This window comes from Octodon degus, unplaced genomic scaffold (genome assembly GCF_000260255.1).
Source record: "Octodon degus isolate 3935 unplaced genomic scaffold, OctDeg1.0 scaffold00004, whole genome shotgun sequence".
In the NCBI taxonomy this organism is placed as follows: Eukaryota; Metazoa; Chordata; class Mammalia; order Rodentia; family Octodontidae; genus Octodon; species Octodon degus.
In genome coordinates, this window is record NW_004524580.1 from 25,999,336 (window position 1) to 26,008,495 (window position 9,160).

A 9,160-nucleotide genomic window follows, 5' to 3' on the forward strand; every position below is an offset into this window, starting at 1 on the left:
AGAGGAAGAAAGAAGAAGAAGAAGAAGAAGAAGAAGAAGAAGAAGAAGAAGAAGAAGAAGAAGAAGAAGAAGAAGAAGAAGAAGAAAAAGAAGAAAAGAAATATTTAAAAGTTAAACAAATTTTAAAAATAGGGGCCAGGGAGGTGGCTCAGTAGAATAAGCCCTTGCGTGGCAAGCACAAAGGCCTGAGTTCAACCCCTGGTTTGCAAAAAAAAAAAAAAAAAAACAAAAGTAATTTAAGAAAAGTCAGCCTGAGGAAGAACAGTAAGCCCATAGGTAAAATATGGAAACATCAATAGAATGATGATTCCAAATATGGGGAGGAGGAGGAGAAATGGGGCAAAGACAATCTGCTGGGGAAAGGGAAGAGAACATTAGAGAGTTTAACAAGCAGGCAGCATAACAGGACAGGAGAAGAGATCCTGGAGTTACTCTAGCATTTTCCAAAGATTTTGTTCAGCAGGAAATAAAATCAACAGGGTGACCAAAGTCCTCTGAACACAAATGTCTGTGGTTACATAACTCTTTGGAGGTTGGATAGCTTCCTTCATATGGAATTTTTGGAAACTTTTTCTGTGTCATCAGATGTACATCTAAAACCAGAGGGGGGGGGGAGAATTAAGCCTTTCTCTATAATGATTTTTCAGAGAATCCTGTGAGTTTATGAAAGTATGTGTGTGAGAGTGGAACTCTTAATCCTCTTTTAAGCTTCTCCTAATTTCTCATTTTAAGAGGACTTGGGAATCAAACATACTGCTGAGGTGAAATTTCACCCTGCTACATTTTAGACCCCAAGAAAAGACTTCCAAGGATCATAGCATGAGAGTGGAATTGCAAATGGATTCTTCATTTTTCTGACACTCTGGGATCCAGAGTTCAGTCATCCAAGTCCCCACCTGTCCGCCCAGGACAGTTAGCAGTTGGTCCTAGCTGCTCGGCATACCCCATGCTCTCCACTTGAGGATGTACACTCCAGCCATTTGCACACTTCATCTACGCTGAGTTCTTCCCTCATCAATACATTTGCATTTGTATTCCTTAATAGTCCCATATTTACTTTAATGAGCACCTAAGCTATGAATGAATTTTTACTCATAATTCTATAGAAAGAGCTGTTGTCCAACATCGACAAACTACCTCTTGTTTCTCATTAAGAGTTAGATTTTTTGCCAAGTAATTAACAGTCTTGGGTAAAAAAGAAGTGAAAATCAGCTCTTTTATGGGAGCTTGCCCCAAGAGTTGAAGTCTTTGTGTTTGAAGCTGATTTCCTTTTGCAAGTGAGGTGAGGTTCTATATGCTTTGCCTTGTGTCTTCTCCACCTCGCCTTTACCTAGCACATCTGCCTGCATCACTCAGTAAATTCTTCATAATCTGGGACACTAAGGATTCATCATCTTTACCAATGCTGAATGTGCTCAACATTGAAAAGAAAAGTCACAAGAAAATATAGTTAGAGAAGAGCATGTGAAGTCCTTTAATCCCAGGAACTGAGTCCCAAGAAATATTTTGAATGCTACCCAGGGCCACTATGTGGTTTGTGAAAATCACCTGTTAATGCTTATGTGGCTACTGTATGCCTGTTATTAGTATGTTTTTTATCTTGGATTTAAATGTCCAACTGTTATACACATCTTGCACTGTAGGTGCTGACGAAACCAATCTAGATTATGGGATGGTAGGTCAAGAGGCAGCTTGCTCTTTCCTCATCAGGGGTGTATTGCTGAATTCCCACAGTGCCTCCTGTCTAGTGCACATTTCAGTAGGAAAGTTACCCTTAAATTTTTTCCTGCTCCCCTTTAAAACTTGTAATTGGTGTGTTGTGTTTAAATCATAGTCTAAGTTTTGTTTGCTTAGTGAACTCTCCCAGGATATCTATTTTGAACAGAAATAGCAAGAAGAAGAGCCGAATGTTTTGCCTAGAGAATTAATCTAAGAACCCAAACAGAATCCTTTCCAGAGGCAAGAAAATTGACAGAAAATGATGGGTGAGACACAGCTTGCTGTCAGAGTCATCATCCTGAGTTGTGGGAAGCGGGTGGTGGAGGGCAAGAATGAGCACTATTAAATGAAACAGGTATCATGGAGAACGCATTTCTGGGAGCACATTTTGATGGAGATGCCTCATCAACCGCCAAATCTCTGGGCAGCTTTGCAAAGGTCATTCTGAAAATGGCCATGGCAGTCTGGACTTCACAGTTTCACATTTGCACCGTGCAGTTTTAAGGGCCATTAGAACCTAAAGTCTGCCCCATCAAAACTCAACCTAAAGGGGTTATTGCAGGCAGCCTGAGAGCTTGCGGAATCCCAGCCTTTGACAGTTGTTAACAGGTAAATACCTCTGCTTATGGCAGAAAATGATGATCTGGAAGTGTGGATGCTCTAAACCTCTGACCACACCCCTAAGCAGTTGAAAATTTGACATTGACTCTCATGACAGCATTGTCATCCCATGGGGCAGGCTTGACTACCAGAGATCCTGTCTTTTCAAAATTTTGCATAGTGTGAGACATTAAAATTAAGACTGGTGTTTACTATTCAGTTCTTACATAGATATTCCCAGGTTCACAGAGAGATATTATTTCCCTTGGAAATGCTTTCTGTCCCTGCCAGTTACTGAATGCAATCAGATAGCTTTGCGTGGGCTAGCATACCAATTAGGGGTCTTGTCTGGATTATGTGTGATGTATTCCCTTCTAAACTCAATGATTTGTCTGCAGATAAACACATACAGAGCAGAGAAAGCTCAATTCCCATAAAACCTTGAAACTCTTTGTGTTCCTAAAAGTACATGTATATATACACTCAAGGTGGGAAGCAAAATAGCCATAAAGCGTGCTAAATAAAAGAAGATTAATGAGGGAAAGAATCTGACAAAAATATTTAATTAGAATGCTATGGCTTGGCCCCATTATCTTGTATTATTTTACATCTTGTCATTAACCAAATCTGTAGCTAAACTGTGAGCATTTGTCTTCATTATGTAGCAAAACAATATAATAAGCAGGTTCCAAACAATGAATAAATGCCCTGCAATGAAGCTAGTCAGGAGAACAAGAAATATTTCTTTTAAATTCTGTGTGGTCTGGTAACCAGAGCTCAGTTTTGCTTCCAAAGATGAATCAGGAAGAATGCATCTAGGTTTAAAAAATCTGGATAGATACACAAAGTCAGCGTCTCAGCTTGACCTCCCTCAAATTTAGTATCCATCAGCTTTGTTGCTACTCAAATCTCACCGTAACTCCTTTTTGGGCTATAGTTCTGTCAGACACGATGGATCTCTATCATGCCAAAGTTCTTTTCCAGTGCAAGTATTTTATATTTGAGAAAATAATGGGAATTGTAAATTTCTGTTTGGAGTCTAGTTTAACTAATGTGTAAGAAGCCAGTTTTCATTCATTCATTGTCCATTAACTAAGAATTTATTGATTGTCATTAGAATGCCAGGTACAAGTGCTCATGGTCCAGAGACAAAAAAATTCCACCTTTAAGCTAGTTCTGTAGTTTCTCGTTTTACCTACACCTTAAATTCACCAAGGAAACATGTTTAAACTCTAATACCGAAGCCCTAGCCCTAGAGATTGTAAATAACCTGGCCCACACTGAGACTCTGTGTTAGTTGGATTTCTGTTGCCACACTAAAATGCCTGAGGCTGAGTAATTTAAATAAGAAGCTTAGCGCCAGCATCGCTTGGTACTACTGAAGGGGTCACGGCAAATGGTTCTATAATAATGTGCATGTAACAGGGAGAAGTCACTGGAGATGAGAAACCTAAGAGACCAAGAGTGACCAGGTATATTCTTTTATAATAAGTTTCTCAAGAAATACCCAGTCCCATGTGAGCTCCTTCAATTTCTTTCCAGGAGGACAGGACCCTAATAACACCCATGAGGCCACACCTCTTCAATGTCCTATGAGCTCTTTTTCTTTTTTTTTTTTTTTCTGATACTAAGACTTGAACCCAGGGTCATTACATCAACCTACATTCCCAGCCCCCTTTTGCTAAATTGTCCAGGCTAGCCTTGAATTTATGATTACCCCACCTCAAGCTCTCAGATACAGGGATTATAGAAGTTCACCACCACTCCTAGCCCTGCCTCTCTTATTGTCGTCACATTGAGTCAGGGAAAGATTCTAACATATGAACTCTTGGGAAACAGGCCACACACAGACCTTCAAAACCTCCATTCTAGGGCTGGCCAGATAGCTCAGCGGATTAAAGCACCTGCTTAGACAGGCTCAGGGACCAGGTTCAATCCCCAGCTTGCCATGTTGGCCCCGCTCCCAGGGAGCACTGAGATGGCAAATGAGACTGGGTCTGGTGGTGTGCACCTGTAATCCCAGCACTTGAGAGGCTGAAAACAGGAGGATCATTATGAGTCCAATCTGCATAGTGAGACCTGTACTAAATTAAAAAAACCAAACAAACTCCGTTGTACAGTACTATCTGCACCAAGAACCTCCAGTCTAACAAAATCACAAAATTAAAATGTATTAAATAATGAATTCCTTCAAACTAGGTATGGTGGCAAATGCCAGTGATCTTAGCCACTTGGGAGGCTGGTGCAGGATGCTCACACATTCAAGGCCAGCCCAAACAACTTAATGAGCTCTTGTCTTAAATTTAAAAGAAGGCTGTAGACACATTACAGTGAGCCTTGGATCCAAGTCCCAGTACCACCACCACTACCAAAGAAAATTTATCTCTGAGAGAAGCACCATCCACTGGATGAGAAGAGAAGCTGTGTGGGTAAGAAGCTTGTCTGCAACAGCCCTCATCTGGGGACTCCTACTTCTGCCATCTCCAGGCCTTCTCTCCCCCATCCAGTCTTAAGACAGCATCTCAGCAAGGGAGTCCTCCCCGACATTTCTAAGCCCCTTTTCTCCCGGCCACTCTTGCTGTGGCCTGGCGTTCTCTTATTAGACTGAGATCAGTTCTAGAAGATGAGCGTGAGTGCAGCTGAATGAGAGGGAGAACACAAGTATCACAGGAGGGACGAGTGACATACACAGGGACAGAGCCTTGAGACTGCATGGAAAACCCAGAACTCCAAGAAGTTCAGTATGAGGCCGGGGAGATGGCTCAGTAGAGTGAGTGCTTGCCTGGCAAGTACAAGGGCCTGAGTGCAAACCCCAGTTCCGCCAAAATAAAAAATAAAAAAAGAAGTTCAGTATGCTTGGAGCACCCAGGAAAAAAATGTTCTCAGGGACCATGCTAAAGAACAAAGCGCTTTGGGAGGGGCATTCTTCGATATCCCTGGCTGTCACATTACCCAGTTCCACATAACTAAGTTCTGGCCAATAGTGATATGGATAGAAGGAGTGTGAATGACTCTTAGACACCATCCTCCTAGGGGACTGCTGCCTTCTGTCTGCTTTCTCCCTTCCAGGGAGCTGTAACATTAAAAAAAAAAAGTGGTGCTGGTGTGATGGAGTATTACTCAGCCATAAAAAGAAGGAAGACACGGCTTTTGCAGAAGAAACTCAGTGGAATTAGATACCACAGTGGGTAGCAAAATAAACCAACCTCAGAAAGTTAAATATGTTGAATTAATTAATCAGTGGGAGCCCAAAGGAAACTAGAAGGCAGGCATTTAGAGTTGGGGAAAGGAGCCAGAGAGAGGGAATAACGGGGAAGAAGATAATCAAAATATATTATATGCACAAAACCAATGCATCAAATCGAACCTCATCGCTCCATACAACTAATTCACACCTGAAATGATGTTAGTGACACAATCATAATCGTGCTGGTAGGCAGGATGACAGAAGAAATCTTCCCTTGGAATAATGATACTTGGACCACCAATCAGGTGGGAGTCGCACCCAAGAAAAACAAAAGCTTTCTACCTGCTGGGGTGACCACTCACCCTCTGTCTCAGTAGTTCATGCTGTCCTCCAATGTAGATCTCTCTCCAGAAGGAAGAGAAAAAGCACTACCTCTGGAGAGTTGGCTTTTATGAGTATCTGCCTTTGTGAAGTTTTGTTACAGAAAGTACATCAGGATTTTTTACAAAATCTTCATGGAGGATGCAATTCTCTGAATGATGATTTTTTTTTTTACAAACTATCCTGGCTCCCAATATAGGTTTAGTGTGTCTATTATGTGCTAGGATTGTTAAATGGCTAAAGATAATAGATAAATATTCTTAATGCGATAACAAAGACAGAGTTCGGATGATTAAAACCCAGGTGTAATTCCCCAAATGTGTACTGTTGGAAAAGAGCTGAACTTGGCCGTTTGTTTAATATGCTGGGCTATGATTTCAGTGTACAATTCCCAGCCTCCAGGGTAGTACAAGATTTTAGACATTTTATTGGGGTTTGATTGAGAATATTTGCAGGAGCAATTTCCACAGGGAATATTTAGGTGATGTGTCTCAGGAGGCTGCAGAGCCGACTGCAATCCCAGGGCCCCCGGGGAAGGGAATCACCAGTGGAAACCTGACTATTACCAGGGAAATAGATCTTTCTGACAGGGTATAAATGAGAAGCTCTGACCAGATGTGGCAACAAAAGTGCCCCCGGTTGTCCCAGGAGATCAGAGGTGCCAACCCGAGCATCATCAGGACAGGATGACAAGGAAACTGGTTTCGGTGCCAGAAATGTCACCCCTTCCCATGTCTGTTGCTCAGAGGCCTCCAGACCAACCCCTCAGCAAAGTCAGCCAGATCTACCTGGGACTCTTCTTCCCACTGGGGCTTCTACTTCTGCTATCTCCAGGCCTTCCCTCCCCCATCCAGTCTTAAGACAGCATCTCAGCAAGGGACTCCTCCCCGACAGCTCTATGCTCCTTTTCTCCCAGTCTCTCTTGCTGTGGCCTAACATTCTCTTCCTCATGACAGCTCACCTCCTTGTTGTCTTCCTGGCTCCCTTCGTTCTCCTGACTCTGACCTCCTTTCTGAGCATGGACTTCCCAGCTCCAGCTCCACAACATCTTCCCTTTTTATTAGACCAGATCTGCCAGCTTCTCCACAGCTGTCCTGATCTCACGCCTCAGTCTTCTCTGGGCCTGGCAGAGGCAATCCTTCCATTGTCATTGGACACTGGCAGCACCTTTTCCACTGGCCATGGAGGGGAAGGCACCCTAGCCTCTCAGCACCTCTCTCTAAGCTTAGAATTCCTGCCCTTCTGCAATTTGTCCCAGCTTTGGCAGCAGGAGCTCCAATGGTATATGTGGAGAAGGAATCTGATTGGATAATTTCAACTGTGTTCTCACCATTCCTTTGCATTTACTCCAAGGGTGAGAGATCAGATGAGTATAGAAGGTTCTTAGCATAAAATTAGTAAGTAGCAGAGGATGCTATCACACCTTGTAAGAGTCTGAGTCATGATTAGTACGTCTCCTCCCAGCACATGCACATATTCACATATTCCTATACAAATCGCTCCTTCCCAAGAACTAAAGCGTTATTCTAATTACCAGGGCACCATCAGTAATAAGAGAATATTAAATGGAGCGAAGGAATCCCAAAAAAGAAGAAAGAGGAGGAGGGGGAGGAGGAGAAAGAAGAAGGGGAGGAAGCTTCAAATATTTCACAGAGGGCCAGGGAGATGGCTCAGTGGAATAAGCGCTTCCCTGGCAAGCTCAAGGGCTTGAGTTCAATCCCTGGTTCCACCAAAAAAAAATACTAATAATAAAAATATTTCACAGAGTTTTCAAGAGCCATCCCCAAACCCAGGAACCTGTGTTCTTTAGCCAGGGTGGGCTGGGTTTTGTACCAGATGTTGGTAAGAGTCATAGCAAATGAAATACTGCACATGAAAACCCTCTAAGGAGATAAGGTGCTTGGTCATTAGCTCTCTGCCTCCCTTGAATAATGAGGAAACGATATTCAAAGACACGGGCAGCTCACTGAGGGTACTAAGAGCTGGCTTTCAATCACAGCTCTCTCACTTACCACCTGTGAGCCCCTAGGTAAGTCAGTTAATAAAACTCAGTCTCCTCAACAGCAAAACACAGGAGCTCGAACATCCACTTAACCAGGCTACCTCAAGTCTCAGTAGAAAGGGCGTCCAGGCACCAGTATGCCACCAGCAAGATGCCATCATCCCATGATTTATCTCACTTGATCTGAGCCGGAATCCTATCTACATCAAACTATAGAGATTATTTTCTTTTTCTCTCCCGTGGGGTTGTTAGAATCTGTTGCCAAATAACATCCTTCCAAAGACCACTGCTTGCCATGGAGTGCTGTAGAATGTAAGCAAGACATAGGCATGGTAACTACGGCTTTGCTAATTACTGTTACGGCTCTTGTCATGGTTATCGATGGGGACCTGAAACTTATCGCTTAGTTCTAAAATCATTAATAATCCTTAGTATAAGAAATACAGGTACCAGGCTCACGGGTAACACAATCACTCCTGGGGGCTGATCCCCTGTGTTAGAGAGAAGGGCAAAAAACAGTGAGAGAGAGGTCGGGTGGAGCCCTGGGGAGGAGAACGATTGGACCCTGAGTGGGTCATGACCTGGCCTTTGCTCTCTAATCTCATGCTCTCAGGAAGGAAAGAGAAAGCTCAGAGCTGCTTTGCTAGGGCAGAGTGCTGCTGAAACTATGATAGAAACCAACCTCGTATGGAGGTACTAACAGGCTGGCAAACTTCTATTCCTACCTCAAAACTTGGCTCAGGCATCAGTTTGTCTCCTCTAACCTCAGAACATCATCATACTCACCTCCATCAATGCAGCTGTAATACTGTGCTATATCTTGTCTACCCACCCATCTACTCAAGCACCCACTATTCAGTAACTATCTATTGCGCGTCTCCCATGGATCAGAAACTGTCTTGGGTGCTAAAGATAGCGTGGCTGGCTATTCACCTATTTCCTCTACTAGATCAATAGTTCTACGATGGTGTTTAACTCATGCTTACATCCTTGGGGCCTAGCCCAGGGCCTGGTATGTAATAGACACTCAGGAGACAGTACGGTGTGGTGATAAGGAGCGCAGCAAGGACTGCACAAGTTGCTTAAGCCTTATGCTTCATTTTCTGCATCTGTTACAACACTGTCTATTTCTTTTTTTTTTTTCTACAGTTTTATTGATAAACATATAGCAATGAGACAGTTTCAAATCAAATTGGAAGTACAGTTTCAACAAATAATACACTGCATATATTATTCTTAGTGGTTAATTGCTGTACAAGATGCGGACTTGT